This window comes from Notechis scutatus, chromosome 2 (assembly GCF_049901735.1).
Source record: "Notechis scutatus isolate UNSWTSFEM ecotype Mainland chromosome 2, rNotScu1.2, whole genome shotgun sequence".
NCBI lineage: Eukaryota > Metazoa > Chordata > Lepidosauria > Squamata > Elapidae > Notechis > Notechis scutatus.
Genome location: NC_142010.1, coordinates 36,294,375 through 36,318,224, shown reverse-complemented (window position 1 = coordinate 36,318,224; position 23,850 = coordinate 36,294,375).

The following is a 23,850-nucleotide window of genomic DNA, read 5'->3' as shown; positions in this document are numbered from 1 at the left end:
TGTGGTAATTAAAAAAATACATGAATGCGCTGAGATGGATAGCCTAATCAAACTGTTAAAAAATAAACAAGATAGTGACTATTATGAAATATGGAACATTTGGTATGAATGGTTAAAGAAAAGGTAATATTTGATATTTGGATAAATTATGGAAAAGACAGAAGACGTGCATTTAATCACAAACTATATAGAGAAATTAAAACATTAAAAGAATGAAGGAGTTATTGTTAACAAGGCAGATCACGTTAATGATAAAGATAAAGAAAAAAATTTAACCATTGCTCAATATATGCTGTAAAATGTATATATGTATGTATGTGTATGTATGTATGTATGTATGTATGTATGTGTATATATATATATATATATATATATATATATATATATATATATATATATATATATATATATATATAATATATATATATATATAGTTTCAGCTCTCATCTGTATGTATGAACACCATATTATATATATTTATTTTCGAGGTGGTTTTGTATGTATTGGAAGTCGATGTCTCATTCATCATCTTCAGCTCTGTCTTAGCTCTGTGTATGTATGTATGTATATATATATATAGATAGATATATATATATATATATATATATATATATATATATATATAGATATAGATATAGATATAGATATAGATATAGATGATATAGATATAGATATAGATTTGAGATCTAGTTTTAAATGTATGTCAAATAAATGTTTTTCTAGAATAAAAATTAATAAAAATATATATAAAAAAGAAGAACTAGGTACTTTCAGATGAGAGAGAGACAGAGAGAGAGAGAGAAAAGCAGGAGCTATCTAAATTTTTTAGAGATGCTCAAAGGTGGCACCTGAACACAATAACACAATGTCATTCATGTACACTAACTATTGGTATCAAGCATCCAAATTTTCTGATACAGGGGGTAATTGAGAGATATCCTTATCTCATGCTCCATTGTTAGCTAAGCTTTTCTAAAAATCGTCAATATTGCTGGTTATTGCCTATTTCTATTTATTCTTGTCCATTTATTTGCTCATTATTTTTTAAATCTGCCCAAACATTTATACTTGCATAATGCTGAAACTATTAAAATAATTTCTCAAGGTGCCATGTAAAATATTCTGCCTATCTAGAGATTATTTTCTCTGAATGCATGTTTTTCTATCTCCCCCCCCCCCCAAGGTTACAACTGCATTTGGAAATGCCCAAATCCAAGGAAAACAAAGTTTCCAAACCATATAGATAGTTTAGGAGGTGTTTGGATGTATATCTGAATTTGTAACATTAATTTTTTCAATTAGCTTTCATTGTTTTCTTTACATAATTGTAAACTTCATCATGCACTAACAAACGGACCAACAGGTAAAAAATAATAGAAAGCATTGATGTTGCTAAACACAATATAGTAATGCAATTATGTCTTCAAATCTCAGCAATTCTTCTATCGACTGTTTCCTATATTATATAGTTGGAAGGAAGTCAGAAGGCAAGCAACTGTGTCTATTTTTTTTATAATTAGAATTGTTTGGTATTTATAATTGCATCAAACAGATGTGTTGTTTTTATGTCAATGTTTAGCAAAAAATGCATGGCAAGTCTGCTATTTACCACAGTTATATTATTATTATTATTATTATTATTATTATTATTATTATTATTATTATTATTATTATTATTATTATTATTATTATTATTATCAGTTTTTTCTCTTTCACTATTATTTTTACCATGTAATATATAGTTTATAGCCTTGGTTAATTGGGAAATCTCTGCAAATTCCAGTGGAAAGAAGCAAGGCACTACATTAAAACCATACACACATTTATCCTGTACTTCTAAAGCATATTCTTCAGTTAATAGTTGAATGCTTGGAAGATGAAATGACCTGTATGTTTAATGAAAAATGTTTTGTAACATAAATCAATAAGCATGACTTTACATCCATGGGGACTATACATGACAGTGAGATGATAGTCAAAGAAAAAAAGAAATGAGACTAATAATAAAGGATTCAAATGATCTGTATGCAGAACACGAATAACCAAAGACCTAACTTTTGGAATCTTATTGTCTATTGTGGGAGTCAGTGTGGTGTATTGGTTAAAAAGCTGAAGTAGGACAGGAAGGACTCCTCCAGAATCCCACTTTTAGTTATGGACACTCACTAGGTGATCCAAAAGTGCTTTTTCAAGAGACAACTGGACTTCCTAGTCCAGGGGTCGGCAACGTGCGGCTCTGGAACTGCATGTGACTCCTTCATCCCTATGCTGCAGCTTCCTGTCACTGGTCAGCTCCACAATTGATAGGGCTTTTGGTTAGGACAGGTAGAGGAAAAAGGATGCCATGCTAGGCAGAGACTCTATGGTGGGAGAAACCAGACTTCCGGCTCTGAACGGGGGGCATCCATTTAGGACCTTTGTGGCTCTTTGAGTATTTAAGGTTGCTGAGCCCTGTTCTAGTCTTTCTTTGAAGACATTTCTTTTCTCATCCAAGAATCTTCTTCAGCTTTGAAGAAGAGAGCTGAAGAAGCTTTTTGGATGAGAAACGAAATGTCTTCAAAGAAAAACTGGAACATCCAGTTGCCTCTTGAAAAAGCACTTTTGGGACAGCCATGACCTGGATGACTGAGAATCTCCATAGACACTCACTAAGTGATCCCAGTCATTATTTTTTTATAAGCTTGTACCACCACTTTATTGCTATGGAGTAAAAATTAAATGAATAATTGACTAATATTTGATCATACTAAAAGGCATTAAAAATAGAGTACCCTATACACTATCAGCCATCTTTAAAATCACACTGGTTGTTTGCTTCCTTAAATTTTGTTTTTGGAGTCCAGTCTCTGGCAATAATTCTGGATGCCAAACTTGTTATAACGAGGCAGCTAGGAATAAAATTCTAAATTTGAGTTAGGATGCCAGGATCCCTGAAGAACTTATTATACTTCACTTCATACCACAAAACTTCAAAATCTGTTGTAGTTTTGCAGTGCATGTCGCACCCTGGATCTTTATATTTGTCCCTCTTGTTTAAACCATATTTCTGGGGGAGGGTTGCCTTTCTTTCAGCCTACCACACTGTGGTGAGGTGAGGAACAGGCTACCACTAGTCAATAGATTAAATTAAGCCCTGTAGCTCCACCAGTTGAATCACTCTGATTCAGCTGTTAAAGACAATGATTGAACAGAAAAGGTAAAGCACGATCTTAGAAGACTCAGCTAGCTAGGAGGAGTTTTTGCAGATTCTGGGAAAACAGCCCTACCACAAACTTCTGGACCATGCAAAAACTGTCTCATCTAAGTCTCCAAGGCAAATGTGGGAGTACAGAATATGCAGAAAGAAAAGACTTGCTTATGTCTCTACTGGTTCCTCCTTACATTCTGTTGGCTCTAATTTATAGTTTGAAGATTGTCTTCTCTATGTTCATTTTTAGAAACTTACTATGCCAAAACATCTTATCTCAAAACATCATAATCTCCTTATGCTGCGTCACCTGCAAAGTCATGGAATCAATTATTAACCAATCCATCATCCTCCACTTAGAGACAAACAACCTACTCTCCAATAAACAATTTGGTTTCAGAAAAAAACTATCTTGTAATCTGCAACTCTTACACTGCAAAAACATATGGACGACACAACTCGACCAGGGCAAAGCAATAGACGCAATCTACATAGACTTCTGTAAAGCCTTTGATTCAGTGGTACACGACAAACTACTCCTAAAAATAAAATCCTATGGTATATCTGGACAACTGAATAACTGGATAGAAGCATTCCTATCAAACAGACAACAAATGGTCAAAATCGGAGGTCCTATCAAATCCAGTACCTGTCAATAGTGGTGTCCCTCAGGGCAGTGTTCTAGGACCAACTCTCTTCATACTCTACATAAACGACCTCTGTGATCATATTAAGAGCAATTGCGTTCTCTTCGCTGATGATGTAAAGCTGTTCAATACCACAGACAATACTGCTACCCTACAAAAGATCTTGACTATGTATCAGAATGGTCAAACAAATGGCAACTTCAAATCTCAACAAATAAATGCTCTGTCTTACATATTGGCAAAAAAATCAGAAAATAAAATACAAGCTGAATAGTCAAGACCTTGTTGATGACCCAAGCTCTGTAAAGGACCTTGGAATACTCACCTCTAATGATCTGAGTGCTAGAGCCCACTGCAACTACATAGCCAAAAGGCATTAAGAGTTGTTAACCTAATCCTACGTAGCTTTTTCTCTGGCAATATCACACTACTAACCAGAGCATACAAAACATTTGCTAGACCAATACTCGAATACAGTTCATCAGTCTGGAACCCTCATTACATATCTGATATTAGCACAATTGAGAAAGTCCAGAAATATTTCACAAGAAGAGTTCTCCACTCTTCTACTCGTTGTAGAATACCTTATGCCACCAGACTTGAAATTCTAGAACTAGAAAACCTTGAATTACGCCGTCTTCGGTCTGACTTAAGCATGGTATATAAAATCATCACATTGCAATGTCCTACCTGTCAATGAATACTTCAGCTTCAACCATAACAACACAACAGCACACAATAGATACAAACTCAAAGTAAACCGCACCAAACTTGAAATCTTACTCCAAAAAATGTTTACAGGCTGGAGTTTAGAGGAGGAGGAGGAGGAGGAGGAGGACATCATCTGCATGTTCTAATGACACACATGCATCACTATTTCCTTTCTCAAGATTGCTTTTTCTTTATAGGCTTTATATAGTCTATAACTTTGTTTTAGTTTGCTGTGCTATAATATTTAAAAAAAAAGACTCAAATCTTGATAGAATGGCCAAGAAGGCACTTTATACTAGTGCAACACTTCCATTTCAAGTGGAAACTCAATGTACTTAGACTATTAACTTGATTCATAAATTTATTGCAAGGTGCCATGGAAGAGTTTTGTTAGCTGGACTGAATACTTTTTAAAGTAATGCAATAATGATATAGTGCATATTAAAATCATTTCAGAAATAAGTGGGTTTCTCAATATATAGTATCTGATATTTTATAAGACCACTAATAAGATACTTCAATAAAAAAAAGAAACAAAGTTTAACTTTAATGTGACAAGGCAGAGAAGTACTAATAATGGAATTGTACTATGGCATTCTCACAACGGATGGGTGAAGGTATGCTGAAAGTGATTTCTAAAATAACAAATTACTATAGGGTACAATATCAGGAATGGTATTGGGAAACATTGATAAACCTAGCATCATGATAAATGACATTTTATTTTTAGCAAAGATAAATGGCATCTTTCTTAGCATTTCTCCACCTCTGAGTTCTGTGAAGAAAAAGGAAGTTATTGGCTAGGTATCACATACAATCAGGGGTGGGATTCAAATTTTTAACAACCGGTTCTTTGGGTGTGGCTTAGGTGGTGGGTGTGGCTTGGTGGTCATGTGACTGGGTGGACATGGCTTGGTGGTCATGTTATTGACTGGGTGTGGCCAACTCAATATCACTCACATCGAGGCACGCATCTCCTCGCCTGGCCTCTCATGACTGTGAGGATCCTGCAACAGTCGTAAGTGTGAAAAATAGTAATAAGTCACTTTTTTCAGTGCCATTGTAACTTTGAATGGTCACTCCACACAAGCAAAGTACCAGCAAAGGAGGGGGAAAAAAACTCCAGAGAAGTTCCTGAGACAGGAAGTCTAGTCCTGCCAAGAATGTAATAAGGGTTAATGGAGAGGCAGTTTCTATAAGCAACACCAGAATGTTTCCTTCCTGCCTTTCTTACAGGATTAGGCCAGTAATTTCTTCTAACAACCGGTTCTCCGAACTGCTTAGAATGTTAACATTCTGGTGAATAGGTGCGAACTGGTAGAATCCCACCCCTGCATACAATGCCTGCTTTGATATTCTGAAGAAGCTAATCTTGTGTCAGCTAATGATTGCAAAATTTTATTGGCCTAGGCACCCAGCCAAATTCAAAGCAGTTTTTTCTTTCTCCCCCTTTTCCTGCCTTTCCTTTTTCTCAAAAAAATAAAAAACAAATATAGAGAAAAATACAGAGCCTTTATGGTTAAAAATGTACAGTTGCCTATTTTAACAATTTGCAGTGTTCTTCAATCTGGGATGCCATATGATAATCTCAGTAAAAATAATAAATTGGATAACTATGAAAGGATTATCTTAGACACATGATACTTATTAAGCATTTGATAATGGGAAAAAAATGCATGTTCAATTATGTCATAACAAGTGCCAAATCTGACAGAAATACTTTTTTCGCATCCCTTTTTTTGGCTGAGTTAGTTCACACATTTAGCTGCCAATCATCAAGGCTTCAATTATAGACACATGGGATCTATATTACCCGACAACAGCAAATCCAACCTTCCTGTGTAAATAACAATGCCATATTAGTAAAATTTTACATTATTCCAGTATAATGCTTTCCGGCACAATTAATTCATACATTCAGCTATTACCCTCAAAATGCATAGAAATTAAGTGATGTAGCTGCATACATGACTCAACTCCAATATTGAGTGAATAATGACAAAAAACTAAGAGATGTGTGTGTGTGTGTGTGTCTGTCTGTCTGTCTGTATGAATGAATGAATGAATGAATGAATGAATGAATGAATGAATGAATGAATGAATGAATGAATGAGTTGAGTTAGTCTGAGCAAAACTAAATATCAAAGAGCAGTAAATGTTACCTATGGAACCATCTTTGTCCCATTGCATCAGCCAGTCCCACCCAGTCTGTCAGGAAAGTGCATTGCAGACACTATCAACCAAAGCATGACAACTGGTGGTGTCCAGGAACAAAGCCTCTCTGCTGTTGCCCCCACCCTGTGAGGATTCTCTGCAACAGTCGTAAGTGTGAAAAATAGTAATAAGTCACTTTTTTTTCAGTGCCATTGTAACTTGAATGGTCACTCCACACAAGCAAAGCCAGCAAAGGGGGCAGAGAAGTTCCTGAGACAGGAAGTCTAGTCCTGCCAAGAATGTAATAAGGGTTAACAGAGGCAGTTTCTATAAGCACACCAGAATGTTTCCTTCCTGCCTTTCTTACAGGATTAATAATTTCTTCTAACATTGCGGTTGCCGAACTTGCTTAGAATGTTAACATTCTGGTGAATAGAGTGCGAACTGGTAGAATCCCACCCTGCATACAATGCCTGCTTTGATATTCTGAAGAAGCTAATCTTGTGTCAGCTAATGATTGCAAAATTTTATTGGCCTAGGCACCCAGCCAAATTCAAAGCAGTTTTTCTTTCTCCCCCTTTTCCTGCCTTTCCTTTTTCTCAAAAAAAAAATAAAAAACAAATATAGAGAAAAATACAGAGCCTTTATGGTTAAAAATGTACAGTTGCCTATTTTAACAATTTGCAGTGTTCTTCAATCTGGGATGCCATATGATAATCTCAGTAAAAATAATAAATTGGATAACTATGAAAGGATTATCTTAGACACATGATACTTATTAAGCATTTGATAATGGGAAAAAAATGCATGTTCAATTATGTCATAACAAGTGCCAAATCTGACAGAAATACTTTTTTCACATCCCTTTTTTTGGCTGAGTTAGTTCACACATTTAGCTGCCAATCATCAAGGCTTCAATTATAGACACATGGGATCTATATTACCCGACAACAGCAAATCCAACCTTCCTGTGTAAATAACAATGCCATATTAGTAAAATTTTACATTATTCCAGTATAATGCTTTCCGGCACAATTAATTCATACATTCAGCTATTACCCTCAAAATGCATAGAAATTAAGTGATGTAGCTGCATACATGACTCAACTCCAATATTGAGTGAATAATGACAAAAAACTAAGAGATGTGTGTGTGTGTGTGTCTGTCTGTCTGTCTGTATGAATGAATGAATGAATGAATGAATGAATGAATGAATGAATGAATGAATGAATGAATGAATGAGTTGAGTTAGTCTGAGCAAAACTAAATATCAAAGAGCAGTAAATGTTACCTATGGAACCATCTTTGTCCCATTGCATCAGCCAGTCCCACCCAGTCTGTCAGGGAAAGTGCATTGCAGACACTATCAACCAAAGCATGACAACTGGTGGTGTCCAGGAACAAAGCCTTCTCTGCTGTTGCCCCCACCCTGTGAAAATTCTCTGCCCAGAGATAGGCAGGTTTCTAGTCTCTTGGCCTTCTGGAAAGGTTCTGCAGCCTTGCTTGGGGCATGCAGAGGAGCATGCAACTATGGTACAGGTTAGCATCCAGAAAGTCCTTTCCATGTTTTTTAATTAATATTTAACATTGCTTGCCTCTTTTTAAATTTATATATAGTTGTTTATGTTTTTAATATTTTATTACTATCCTGCCCAGGGTCTCTCTGGGGGAAGGAATGAGGGGTAATGTTAAAATTAGATAGATGATAGATAGATAGATAGATAGATAGATAGATAGATAGATAGATAGATAGATAGATAGATAGATGATAGATAGAGATAAATATACTCCTAATGAAGAAACTTAAGACCATTAATACTCTTATTACATGAACTAAGAAAGACTAAGTACAATTTTGCTTCTTGAACTGTGAGTGCATTGTCGTATTTAATTTCAGTTGTATTAGTGTATTCTCTCTCTTTTGTATTAATCTTAACTCTGAATCAGAGAAATGGTTCTCTGTTTTCTTTGCTTTTCAGTTTGCCCTTAAGTTTAAGGAATTCATGTAGCAGACCAATGTATACAGCATGAGCTAAAAAAGATGAACAAATAGCCCTCCGGACCTGTCTTTGTAATCACAATACTGAAATCCAGTTTTCAGTTTGCTCTTTCATATACTCGCACTAATAGAAGTCACACTATTATCATGTGTCATAATGACACAAAATATGCAATTTGCATCAGCGGCTCAATGATGTCATGATGTAATTTTCACCATTTTCTCGATTCAGTAATTATGTCATACTCATGACATCCATAGTTTCTCTTGGTGATTCCAGCCATATCCAGGCTTTCTGAGTAGAGAAATTCAAAGTAATTCTTCTTTGTGTGTGTGTGTGTGTGTGTGTGTGTGTGTGTGTGTGTGTGTGTGTGTGAAGAGACTCTTAATTGGTGATTGCCCAGGCTTTTGCAGCCCAAATATGGTAATGTTACCTCAATACCCTGGAATTAATTCACAAACATGACATTTTCTAATTTCACCTATTACGATCTGTTAGATCTGCCTAATTTACTCTGCTTACTTTTAACAACTCTGCTCTCTGCTCCCTGCTCCATCAGCTCCAATTCTGTATACAGTGGATTTCTCCTTTGTCAACTATTTGAATCTGAGTAGGATTCCAAGAAAATAAATAATCCTAACTTGTGAATGAAGTGAATATTTATTCAATGTTAACTGAAGGAGAACACTAATGCCAAATTGCTACACATCTTAGAGAGAAGGACACCCTCACTGAAATTATAATTATCTTTCAGAAAACTGATTTTATCTTTTGTTACTACATGCTCCATATACTTTGAGACATAGAAAACTCACAGCTTTAACTGCAGCAGTGATTCATTATGGGAGTTAAAACTGTCTTAATAGAGCAATTTCAGACTCCCTCTACTGTATTCATAGCAGGTTTTCCTTTGACAAATATCCTGTTTTTAAATATAAAGATATATTCCAGCAGGAAAAGTATTTGTAATTTTATACAAGCATTCTGAAGCCAAGGCTATCTCACTTACCTGAAACTATGAGTTTGTTCTTATAGTTCTAGATTTTATTAGTAGGTCCTACACTTGCAGCAAGTACCATCACTATGGGTCCTATCAGCCCCCTTGGTTCTGCTAGTCCAGGGATGTCAAACTTGCGGCCCATGGGCTGGATGTGTCACGCCAACCCCAGCTCCGCGAATGGGAAAAGCATCATGAAACATCAGATGATGGCGACATGACGTGGCAAGTTTGACATCCATGTGCTAGACTGTCACGGAGATGGTATGTATGTATGTATGTATGTATGTATGTATGTACGTATGTATGTATGTATGTATTAATTTTTTACACTGCCCATCTTATTAATTGTGCCTGGGCAATTTGCAACAACCATTCATTCATATATTTATTTATTGTATTTATAAGGCCACTGAATTCAAACAAAGGGACTCTGGGCAGCCTTATAAGATTTGCCAAAAGTCAGAAAGCATGGCACACCTCACATCTTCCCTATCAGAACCTTAATACCACCAGAATCCTGAATCAGTGTTGAAGGGGCCTTTAAATTCTTCTCTCATTATCTTTCTGTAATTTTACAAACTTCTTAATTTTTTCCGTGTTTCAAAGCTGACAAACAGATGCCACTTGTCTGAAATGAATTGGTATAGGATCTCCTGCTATAGACCTCCAAAGTTCCTTCCAGCTGTATTTTTTTCTAAATATGAAAATACCATTGTTGGAGGATTAATAATACTTTCCCATGACTACTGGTGCTAGGCAGAAAAATTATCTGGCATTATCTTCACTACTTCTTATTCAGTTTGGTGCAAAAAGAATGTCACGGACCATTTGGATGTAATATAATATTCCTATCTACCCGATCAGTGTTTTTCATTGTACAGTTATCTCTTCAGTGCTCTGCAGAGTAGCTCCATTAAGCCCTGAAGGAGGATATTTGAAGGGTAACCTTTTGTCTGCGGGGTTTCAGTTTCACTGTGAAGGCAAACTTCTTGGAGAAGGACTCCTTTCCCAGGAAAAATTCAAAGAAATTTTACATCAAATTTCTGCGACTACAAATTATATGGAGAATTTCAAAATAGCATTTGTCTTTGCTGCCAATCAATGCAGAATGTGATACCTGAAAAACATGTATAAAAGTGCTATTTATCAGTCTCAAAGTTCACCTCAAATGGATGAAACATCTTCATTTTTACAATATTTTTGGTTAAACCTATATAAAAATAAATACATTTTTGAACTTATTTCTCCAGTTAAATGCAAATGAGTATAAATTTATCTCATGCCAGATTACATTTGGTCAAGTTATAGTTTGACTTTTCTGGAGGATTATTGTGAAAATATCATTGGGGTGAGAACAGTGTTGTGTTGTTCACTTTCCTTTTTATACTGTTCATAATTTTTAAAACAAGTTCATTTCTGCACCAGCTTACATCATATTCATAAAAGCTGAGACATTATGTAGCCATCTGTATGCACATCACCTCTTTCAAAACAAAACAGAATGGAATCAAATTTGGCAAGAAGAAGCAATCAAAAGAAGGATTAAAAGAAAACCTAATTGAAAATATTGGGTTAGGGTGGTTAGGCCCCTGACAGATTGTTTGAGGGTGTGTGGTGGTTACCACAGGTTCTTGTTTTTATTTATTTCTTTTTTTTTTTTATAATTATGCTTACATTCTTTTTATTTGTTTATTGTACAGCACTCAAAATTAGTTTGAATTTGGATGGTCTCTAAATGAGTTGACTGATTTGACATGACTTGAACAGAACTGAACCGAATTTGAAGATAGACTGAATCCTTCTTGAGGCTATGAGGGGAAAAACAATCCAGAAAGACCTGCTCCATTAATCTCTATGGAAAAGATAGATTTACAGTGGTTTAAAATTCTGCTGTCAAGTCCATTCTAAGCTAGTCCATCCAAGGTAAGAAGTATGAAATATAAACAAACAAACAAACAAATGTTGTCTTCCCTCCTGGTCTTGTGAACAAAAGTGGCTTAATTTGTGCAACATGAGAGAGATGGATATAGAAATCCATATAGAGGCAGAATTTACGTCCAGGGAGTCCTCAACTTATAACAGTTTGTTTAGTGACTGTTCAAAGTTACAATGGCAGTGAAAAAAGTGACTTATGGCAGTTTTTCACACTTATGACTGTTCAGCATCCCCATGGTCACATGATCAAAATTCAGTGCTTGGCAACTAGTTCATTTTTATGATCCCAGGGACATGATCATTTTTTGCCACCTTCTGACAAGCATTGTCAATAGGGAAGCCAGATTCCCTTAAGAACCATGTTATTAACTGAATAACTGCAATGATTCATTTAACAATTGGGGCAAGAAAGGTTGTGAAATGGGGCAAAACTCACTTAACAAATGTCCACTTAGCAATGTAAAATTTAGGGTCAGTTGTGCTCATAAGTTGCTACCTGTGTACACCCTTAGACCTCTTTCACACATCCTGATTAGTTCCTATCATTGTTTACATTTTCCATATGCCTGTTATAAATATCTGCATTATTCTATGAATAAGCATAATACTTGGCTTTTCCTGGGAGAATGTAGCATAGAGATTTAATAAGTATGAGAAGGAAGAATATTTACATTCACCTTTAGTTTTCTACTATAAGCCTTTTGTTGCCTCTTTCCCTAATACATGCTGTTTATGCCATTTTCTTATACTGTATGTGCATTTTTATTCACAGTTTCTGGGCCACGAACAGCATAGCCAAATAAAGAGGCACCAGAATATAATCCCAAAAGTAAATTTCGAATCCATTGGGATGTAGGAGATGACCAGGCTGAGCCCAAGGGAGAGGTCAAATGCATCATCAGTCTAGATTCCCTTTGAGTCCATAAGAGTTCAAAGTCCAGCCCACCTTGAATTCTGTTGACTCTTAACTCCTGCCAATTTGCTCTGACCATTAGTAGTTCAGATTCTTGTAGAGAGTGTGAGCAATAAACCTTTATATTCATTTTAAACCGCCTGGATTTCATGAGTTTCCTGGGCTTGGCAGGGAAATGTGAACACTGTTACAGTAAGTACCCTGCTAAAAAAATATGACTCAAACAAAAATGTATGATATCTGTACCATTTATGCTTTTTCTTTGGTATTTGCTCTCTTTAGTACTCATTTCACATGTGGGTTACACAATCCTGTTCAGCCGATCAGAAATTTGGAAAGGGTAAGGAATGTTAAAAACTATGAAAAAAAGGAAAGCTGAAAATTATTTCATATCTTAATGTATCTTCTCAGTGCATGTAAGACTGCAACTGGTTCCAGTTTGATGAATATAAGGTATAAAATACAGTTGTAACCTAAGATGCTCAAGAATCATTTTCACTGTGAAGTAATCTATCATGTTTTGAAGCTCAAAAATTAGCTTGAATTCATAGTAATTGTTTGCAATCACTTGAATCTGAGTGAGCCTGTTGCAAGGGTTTGCTCTTTGTTTTTATTTATGAAATTTTGTACATTTCCATGGGATCCAAGGTGGTGCGGTGATTAAGATATTTGACTAGGAACAGGTAAAACCTAGTTTTATTTCTCTCTTAGATGCTGGCTAGTCAGTCCCTTTCTCTCAGTGAACTAAAAAGAAAATCTATCTATTTACCTGCATTAGATCAGCATGGTATTCTAAAGAATAGAATAGAATAGAATAGAATAGAATAGAATAGAATAGAATAGAATAGAATAGAATAGAATAGAATAGAATAGAATACTTTATTGGCCAAGTATGATTGATACTATGACACAAGGAATTTGTCTTGGTGCAAATGCTCTCAGTATACATAAAAGAAAAGATACATTCGTCAAGAGTCAAGAATCATAAGGTACAACACTTAATAATAGTCATAGGGTACAATAAGCAATCAAATCATACTAGGAAACAGTCAACATAGATCGTAAGGATACAAGCGACAAAGTTACAGTCATACAGTCACAAGTGGGAGGAGATGGGTGATAAGGAGTGATGAGAAGGTTAATAGTAATAGTAGTGCAGACTTTATAAATAGTTGGACAGTGTTGAGGGAATAATTTGTTTAGCAGAGTGATGGTGTTTGGGATAAAACTGTCCTTGTGTCTAGTTGTTCTGGTATGCAGTGCTCTATAGCGTCATTTTGAGGGAAGGAGTTGAAACAGTTTATGTCCAGGAGATGGGTGATAAGGAGTGATGAGAAGGTTAATAGTAATAGTAGTGCAGACTTTATAAATAGTTGGACAGTTTATGTCCAGGATGTGAAGGGTCTGTAAATATTATCACAACCCTCTTTTTGACTCATGAAGTATACAGGTCCTCGATGGAAGGCAGGTTGGTAGTAATTGTTCTTTCTGCAGTCCTAATTATCCTCTGAAGTCTGTGTCTGTTTTGTTGGGTTGCCGAACCAAACCAGACAGTTATAGAGGTGCAGATGACAGACTCAATAACTCCTCTGTAGAATTGTATCAGCAGATCCTTGGGCAGTTTGAGCTTTCTGAGTTGGTGCACAAAGAACATTCTTTGTTGTGCTTAACCCTAAAATCCATAAACTTCAGTAAAAAAGCTTTCATTCTGCAGCGGATTGATTCAGACTGGTGTTAACAATATATTTAGAAAACAAATACATTAACATACTATACATATGCATCACGTAATTGTTTCTCAGTGTCAGGATTATATAAACCACAAAAAGGGATTAAGAATTAGTAAATCAAAGAAATTAAAGGCCTGATCTTCTTTTTAAAGGAAATGTAGCTGCACTTTCTCAAAGAGTGTAAATTTTTATAGTTCCCATATATTGCTAATATTAGATTCTGGTAGTACCACGTGAGATACATTTCTTTTAAATTTCAGTCACTGTATTGTGGATTCTTTGTTCTTCCCTCTTCGTCTACTTCCAAAATCAACTTTTTTATTTTCATCAAAATTGCTCTGCAACTCCTCTTTCACTTTTAATCTTAATGTGTTTCTCACTCTCTGGATTACATTCAAGGCAACTATCACCTTCTCTATGCAAAGTACACCATACCTTTCATCCTCATTTTTTGCAGCACTCATCATTTTACATGCAGGGGCTCTTAACCTATTGGTCATGATCCTTCAGAGGAATGCTAAGCATATTCCTTTGCAACCTGATCAAAGTTACCTTGGCTAAGTTGGATTCCTGTCAAAAATGGCTTCAAGTTTGATCCTCCCTTTGGCTGCTAAAGCTTGCAATAAAGGACTTTGGTACTACAAAGTTCCAAAAATGCAGTGATATAGATTCAAAAAACACCTCACTGTCAGAATAAACAAGCAAAGAAAAGCAATCTAAGCAGCAGGCAAATAGGAGGATGCATGGAGCTTAGATGTTGATTTCCAAAGAGCAGCAAGGAAGACAATGAAGTTTACTGGGATTGGCATTTCCAGCAGCTCGAAGAAGGCTGCATGAGGGGCTACACCAGCAATGCATTTGTGCAAGTCGAAAAGATTCAAACACCATTTACTGTTCATGAAAGCATCATCAAAAACAAGAAAAGGGGGTGAAAAAACCCTGTCTGACCAACCGAGTCTCAAAAACAGATGGTGAGAATACACAGATGAGTTGTATACCAGCAACAAAGACTCCTTGCCTCCCAAGGATGATGAGGAAAAGGAAGCAGAAATAGAACAGCCATCCTTCAGGAAGAAGTCACATGGGTAATGAGACAGCTGCCATACATACAACAACACCCCAGAGTTTGATATACTTCAGAATTGCTGAAATCTATACAGCCCACAACTATCACAGAAACTTTTTGAAACAAATACATGGTCACAAGATTGGAAACTATCAAAAAAAAAAAAAAAAAGGCAACTCTAGGGATTGCTGCAATGATTACACAATTACCCTCATTCCTCAGGCTAGTAAGATTCTTTTTTATATCATACAGCAATATCTACAGACAACCATCAAAAGGGAATTACCAAAATATGCAAGTTGGGCTCATAAGGGGTTGTGGCACTCATGACCATATTGCAAATCTACTCAAATCTACTCAAATCAAACATTTATTGTCAATGCACAACATGTGTACAATGAAATTGAAATGAACCTCCCTTGGTGCATCCCCCCACTCAAAAAAAAAGAATAACTCAATAAATGAAAGAAATAGAATCCCTAAACCCAAATAAGTAATAACTAACACAGATTCCCATATACCTATATGTATGTAACATTATATTATATTACACTGGTAGGAACATGCTGCACTTGTGCTGGCCCTACAAGTCTATCAAAGTCTACTCTGGATCATTGTGAAATTTCAAGAGCATCTTTCACCTTTCTTATTCAACCTGTATGCCGAAGTCATCATGAAGAAACTGGGACTTGAAGAATTGAAAATCAAAGTAATGACTAGAGAGGGGAACATCAACAACATTCAGTATGCTGGCAACACAACTGTCAGAAACCAAAGAAGGCCTATAACATCTGATCAAAAGGATTAAAGAAGAAAGGGAAGTATTTGGTCTCCTCCTGAACATCAAAAAAAGCGAACTCATGACCAATATGCGGAATGGCAATGTCAAAATTACAATTGACAGTTGATATTGAATGCTTTCTTTGGAGTGCAGATTGATCAAAGCAGTGAATGCAATCTGGAAAGAAAGCATTGAATCACAGTGGGTCACCAAGCATTGGTGAGCATGAATTGAGTATGGAAAAGCAAGTACATCAGCCTGGCAACTAAATGCATATTAATCTACATTAAATTGTTTTCCATAGCTACCTATAGCTTTGAAAATTGGACCACCTACCCACCCACACACACACACTCAAAAACTTGATAGAGGGAAAATCAGCTTTACACTGGTATTGGAAAAGGCTCTTGTACATTTCTTGGACAGCAAAGGTGACAGACAAGCAAGTACTGGAGCGTATAAACCAGATATATCACTGGAAGGCAAAATAAATAACCTATGCTTTACTTATTTCAGCCACAGCATGCAATCAAATTCATTGGGAAGGACAGATATGCTTAAAATGGTCAGCCATAAAAGGAAACAGGTCAGCCCAAAACATAGTGGCTAGTCACCCTCAAAGTTGATGACAGCAGCCAAAGCATCAACTGAAAAAAACACGATTGGAAAATGTAGAGAGAGCTAATCCATTGGATTGTTAAGAATCAGACACAATTGAATAGATAGTATTACATTATTAAAGTAAATAATGCAATTCTTTCCAACATGTAATTCCAATTTTATATTACACTACGATGTTCTGTTGTTATGTTATGTTATGTTATGTTATGTTATGTTATGTTATGTTGTTATGTTATGTTATGTTATGTTATGTTATGTTATGTTATGTTATGTTATGTTATGTTATGTTATGTTATGCTATGCTATGTTATGCTATGCTATGCTATGTTATGCTATCTGCTATGCTATGCTATGCTATACTATACTATACTATACTATACTATACTATACTATACTGCCTGGGAAAGCCAAGGGAAATAATCAAAACCATAAAAAGTGAAAGTTAAGATATTTTGGACATGACATGTGATGCGACACCCAGAAAATTACAGCATACTTCACTTAATCTTCCAGGGAAAGATTGAAGGCAAACAAGGTCCAGGCAGAAGAACATCATGGCTTCAAAATCTAAGGGACTGGTTTGGACAAAACTCAACAGCACTTTTTCATGAAGCTGTTGATAAAATATAGGATCGCCAACACGATCGCCAATGTCCGATGATGAATATGGAAAAAGAAGACGATACTATACTATACTATACTATACTATACTATACTATACTATACTATACTATACTATACTATACTATACTATACTATACTATACTATACTATACTATACCATACCATACCATACCATACCACACCACACCACACCACACCACACCACACTACACTACACTCTCTCTCACACACACACGTATACACATCACACATCCATCCATCCATCCATCAGGGAAAGATTGCCCAAATTCATGTACCATTTTAAAGTATAAAAGTACCACAAAGTTTAAGAACTCTGTCTTATATGTATTTTTCTCAATTGCCATGTCTTTCACTTCATTATTCTACCATGTATGTTTTTTCATACTCACCATTAGAATCAGTCCATGATTATCTGTGACTATAACACAATTATTTTAACAGTGTTCCTAGCTGTTTCACATCCTCTTTCCTTCTTTTGCTTTCAGTTGTTCAACTTTCACTCCAGTTTCTTTTACATCTTTGTTTATTTTTAATGTCCATGATCCATATTTGACATGGCCAAAACAATGTTCTGTTCTACATACTGTAGAATACTGTATATTCACAATCTAATCACTTGTTATCCTTCACTACTGTAATTAACTCAACGATTTACCACAGACAGCATGCTTTAGATTGATATCCATTCCTTCATGCTGTGTATAAATGAACAGACCTATGATCAAATAAGTGCATCTTCATCAGTTTCTATTCTCTATCATTCTTGGGTCCACTCCACAAGATCAGACCACTTTTTCTCAAATATGTTATTTTCCACTTTGTCTTAGTTACAGTGGTTAAGGTGTTAGACCAGCACTTAGCAGACCTTAGTCATTACCTACTTTATCTATAGATGCTCACTAGATGACTTTGGGCCAATCTTTCCGGCTCAGCCCAATTATACTTATAGAGTTGCTGCCTGTGGAGAAATATAGAAGAGATGCATATTGCCTTATACTCCTTAATATACTGATGAAATACAAAACAAACACACAAAATAATCCATCCTTCCTTCTTTTCTTAGTTTGTTCCTTTGTTTGTTTTTTTGTTTGTTCCTTTGTTCCTTTGTTCATTTCTTCCTTCCTTCCTTCCTTCTTCCTTCCTTCTGTCCCTTCTACATTCCAAATCCCAATCTTCTATATGCCATGATTGTCACCATGAATGTTGGCCTCTTATCATGGCTTGGTAAATCTAAGTTTTCACATCATTTTTTTTAGTGATGCAGGAAGATGCTATTCTGTGCATCAATGAGCTTTAATCCAGATATTACCTTGCAAGTGAACATATTGTTGCCTGCATCCCGCCAACCTGAAGGTGCATGCATCACATCAGTGTGCACCCAGGATGCACCAGACTTTAAATTTATCTGAACATAATCTTATTAGCACAGGAAAGATCAATTGTTCCATTTGTAAATGTGAAATGGAATGCATCATATAATTCCTATGGTACCATATTTGTTATATTACTTAATACCAACCACTACTGGCTGTTTTGAGAAAAATGTTTTCTCCATCTGTTTTGGGAGCACATTGCAGAGGGAGATAATTTTGAGCAGTACTTGTCAAATAAAGTTAGATTTAGTGCAACAACACTGCTAGTCATAAAGGGAAAACACAGATATTTCCTTCTTTATAATTAGATGTTTCCATTGATATCTTCAGCAAAGTTAGGTTACAATGGGAAACACATATCATGCCTGGAAGGGGCATTGCAATTCCTGAAATTTGTCTTGCCCTTTTGGGGGTAGAAAATGCACCAAAGAGCCCTGTACTACTGATTGAACTGTCATAAATCTATCAACTAAAAATGACAGAGAATGTTTATATATCCCCTGTTGCTTCTGGTTATATTTTCACACTTCACATTGGAAAAGGAACTGTAAAAAGTGGTGCTCTGGAAAGAAAAGTACTTTCATATTAGTTGAGAACAAAACTCTTATTGAGTATGCGTGGTCATCCTGTAAGGATACCCTGCTGGGATAAGCATGCTAACTCTGCCTTCCTTCTGCCTCCATCCCCCATCTTTGCCACCTTCCATATACACAGTATTCAGAAAGATTTTGATTTATATAAAGAACCCTCCTTGTCCATAGCATCTCCTCCCAGGGAGTAAAACCCTGTAAGTTCACACAAGCCTCCCACACACCCCGCCACCCAAAGGATTTCTGTATATGATTGAATGGAGTTCATCAATCTTCCAAGTCCCACTTCCATGCCAGGACTATTCAGCCTGCAGGGTGCTTAGATCTGGCCAATGGTCAAACAGCAAAGGACCAGCCTGGAAACAGCAAAGGACCAGCCCGCGGTGCCTCTGCCAGTGAAAGTGGGGCTTAGGAGGGCCACATGCAGCTCTTCTGAGCTCCATTTTCACTGGCAGAAGGTTTCAGGAAGACTATAAATGGAGCTCGGGAGCCTGTTTTTGCTGGCAGAACACTCAGGCCACCACAGGTGCTCCCAACTTGAGTGACGTCAAGCTGGCTACACCCATCCTGGCCATGTCCTCTGCCCCCCCAAGGTCAAACACAACTCTGATGCTGCCCTCAATGAAATCATGTTTGACCCCCCTGGTCTAAAGGCAGGCATCTATTTGAGATGGATAAATTACCTAATACACTGTTTCTTTTAAAAATATTGTTCAAAGACATTTGGATTTTTCAGATAAGTTCTCCTTGGGCATGTGGAGATCCACATGGTGGGTCATATTTTTGGTTGGTCATATTTTTCCTTGAATTGCATCATTTGGAAATGCTTATCCATTCAAGTTTGCTATTTAGAAAACTCTCTTCATTTCTCTCTCATCCTCTTATTCCTATGCTCCTTGATATGCATCCTGAGACAAATGAAATCACAAAATTGTTACTATTGCTCCAATAAACCTCTAAAGTTCTGCAAAAGCAATCAGTGTTAGAAACTGGAGTATCAATAAGAGCTTTGGGGGGAGGGCATCAAAATTTTTGTTTCCTTTCAAAGGGCTCTTGAAAATAGGAATATCTAAAACTCACCAAATAAAAGCTCAGGGTCTATGACCCTGAACATCTCAGATAACGGAAGTAGTTAATTCAGGAAGCATGTAACTGTTCTCAGTGATCCCATCAAATAACCTGATCTGATTGGCTCTGTGTGTTATGAGGTCATCATTAATCGTTTGGAATTATATATGAATAAACAAAGAAAAAAAAGAATAGCATTCTTTAAAGAAAATAAAAATCTTTTAAAGAGAAAAAATATTGTAACTTTTTAAAGAGGATGATGATGATAATGATGCTGAAAATAATTGGTTTTTCTTTTCATTTAAAATATTTTATTTTTCCCCTCCAGACCTATATTTGAAGATGTCTATTCGACTATGCATTTTGATTGGTCAGTTGCATCTTCAGTAAAAGGTGGCATTTTTTTTAAAAAAAAATGTCTACAGTGAGATTTCTAACGGTATTTATGTTAGACAATCCAGTTTAGATTTGACGCGGATGAAAAAAATAATACCTAACATTCTCCTTTGAAACTCAGGCCTCCATTTTGATTTCAGTCCTGCCCAAAAGGCCTATTTGGAGCAACAACTTCATTGTGTGTTGTACCTCTACATAAAGGAACAAAGTCTGTAACTGGAAACCTCTTTTATGAATCACATTATTAATCATTCTGGCAGGGCTCCCTGGATGGTGCTAATTTAAGAGAAGTGACAATACAAGAGAGGCACTTATTGTAATTACTGGCAATTACAGACTGCAGTTTAGCTGGCCAGTTTCACAGTCGCTGGCACTGCATACATTGTGCCTGTAATTGAAGAGAAGTTCTAATTGCTTTTTCCAACTCAGTGGTGGGTTGGCCCTATTCTGGAGGGGTTCCTAACAGAGAGGGGTACCCAAACAAGCACAACTCATTGGTGCAAATCTTTGGCTCTATACAACATAGCGAGGACAACATAGTGAGGAGGTATAATATATATATTGTATTTTAACATAGCGAGCAGGTATAATATAGGAGGAGGTATAAACAGAGGCATAGAAACAAACTCACATGAAGTATTAGTACCGCTTTATAAAACCTTAGTAAGGCCACAGCTGGACTACTCTGCATCCAGTTTTGGTCACCACCTTACAAAACAGATGTTGAGACTTTGGGGAAAAAAGTGCAGAGGAGAGCAACTTAGACGATTAAAGGCCTGGAGACTAAAACATATGAAGGACGATTGCAGGAACTTGGTATGGCTAGTCTAGAAAAAAGAAGGACTAAGGGTGACATAATAGCAGTATTCCAGTATTTGAGGGGCTGCCAAAAAAGAAGAGGGGGAAAGCACCAGAAGGCAAGACAAGAAACAATGAATGGAAACTAATCAGTGAGAGAAGCAACCTAAAACTAAGGAGAGATTCATGAGAGTGAGAACAATTAACCAGTGAAATGGTTTGCCTTCAGAAATTGTGGGTGCTTCATCACTGGAGGTTTTTAAGAAGAGACTGGACACACTTGTCTGGAAAGGTAAAGGGTCTCCTACTTGAGCAAGGGGTTGGGCTAGAAGATAAGAAGATAAGATAAGAAGAACTTTATTGTCATTGTCCAAGTACAAGGAAACTGTGGATGCACCCCAGCAACTGTTCGCAATACAATAAAACCAGAGCACTTAAAGATGAAGATAAGAAAAACAGAATACCCACATCTCCATTTGCAATTAGAGAGTACAAAAACACAAAAAGAAGAATAGTCGTCGGGAGCATTGAGCCGCTGCGACCATGCACGCCGCCAACTTGGGAAACACCGCCAAGGTCCCTTCCAGCTCTATCCTGATTCACATTGATTGAAATCCCTACCGCATCTTTAAAATAAGCAATTAAGGTGTTTTCAAGTCATCATTAACTCTTACAAATCTGTATCTTCTGTGTAATGGTAACAAATCCAAATATAAGAAGATCAATATTTTGGTCCTATTGGCATTTTAAAGATTCTATGCATATCCATAATGAGACGATGTGTAGATAAGTATAAGGAGAGTTTTGTGGCCTGCAAAATTAATCATTTACTAGGGAAAAAAATGAGTGCATATCAGAGAGAAATTCAGGGATAAACCTACTGTAAAAATCTGCTTTAATTGGCATTCCTTATGTGGCAGTTTCAAAAACTGGTACAAATCTATTTTTTTGACCCAAGAAACGAAAGGGCAGAGCTTTTGAATTAAAGATTCAGTGGTTGGGATTAAGTGGTGTTTTGGACCAGACAGAAGGATATTAACAATCTGCATACATTTACCTTGTTGGCAAGGTTAAATTCAAGGTGAGAGATTCCCCATATCCAGGTGTGAAAGGCTTGGGTTGGTTTGCCAATGAATCCATGAATTCTTTTTTCCCCCTGGAATGGTTTCCAAATCTCAAAGCTGTGAACGTTTAAATCAGTACTGGCTCTCCTCATTAACTTGGGAAAGATCCAATGGCAAAGTCTTGCTTTTCTGCATCCATTATATTGGACGACGTTCTTGAATCAGCGCTGCCTCAGCAGGAATCCACTCTTTGTAAGGATATTTCATTCTCATTCTCTTAAGGAACAGCCAGTGCTACAGCTACATGAGAAGAAAAGGGCACTAAGCCTATGGCATTGTTTGGAAAGTCAAATGAACTTTTATGAAACTCTTTCAGCTCTGCCTCCCTGGCCTGTCAATTAATGCTGAAACAATGATGAATTATAAAATGCAGGAAGATGCTGGCAAAATATATCTACATTTAAAAATACCCTCAATCGTGATCTTCTTCAGCATGTTGTTTATTTTTTTCTATCACTACCACCATCTCTGAATTTGGTGATTTGAATTTTTAAAGCCTGTCTTATATTTTCCCAAGCTGTTTGGTATGATTTGATGGATTCATTTGGTTATAATTGCATCATCATTATTATAGGTAATCCTTGATGTATGACCAGTCGTTTAATGACTGTTAAAAGCTACAAGGCACTTGAAAAAGGTTACTTACAATCCACCCTCAAAGTTATGACTGTCACATTGCCCTCATGGTCAGATTATCATATTTTGGATGCTTAGTAATCAGCTCATATTTATGACCAATTGCAGCATTATCACATTTTGCAAGGTTGTTTTTCTATTTGCCATTTTCCAGCAAAAAAAACCAAAAACCCTCATTGCATAAGTTTGATTTAGCGTCATTGCCACCTGATTGCATTAATGATTATGGTGACCCCCCCCTCAACGACCATTGTAAAAACAGTCATAAAACCAAGTCCAGTCATGTGGTCAGTCGACTTATGACCACAAATGACTTACAACCAAAATTCCAGGCTCAGTTGTGGTCATAAGATGAGGACTACTTACATTATCATATTGTGAAGAAATGTTTTTTCTATATGGCATTTAATAAATGACCAGTGAAGGTAATCTATCAGTATTAAAACACTTCTAAAGCATAAACACATAAGTATGA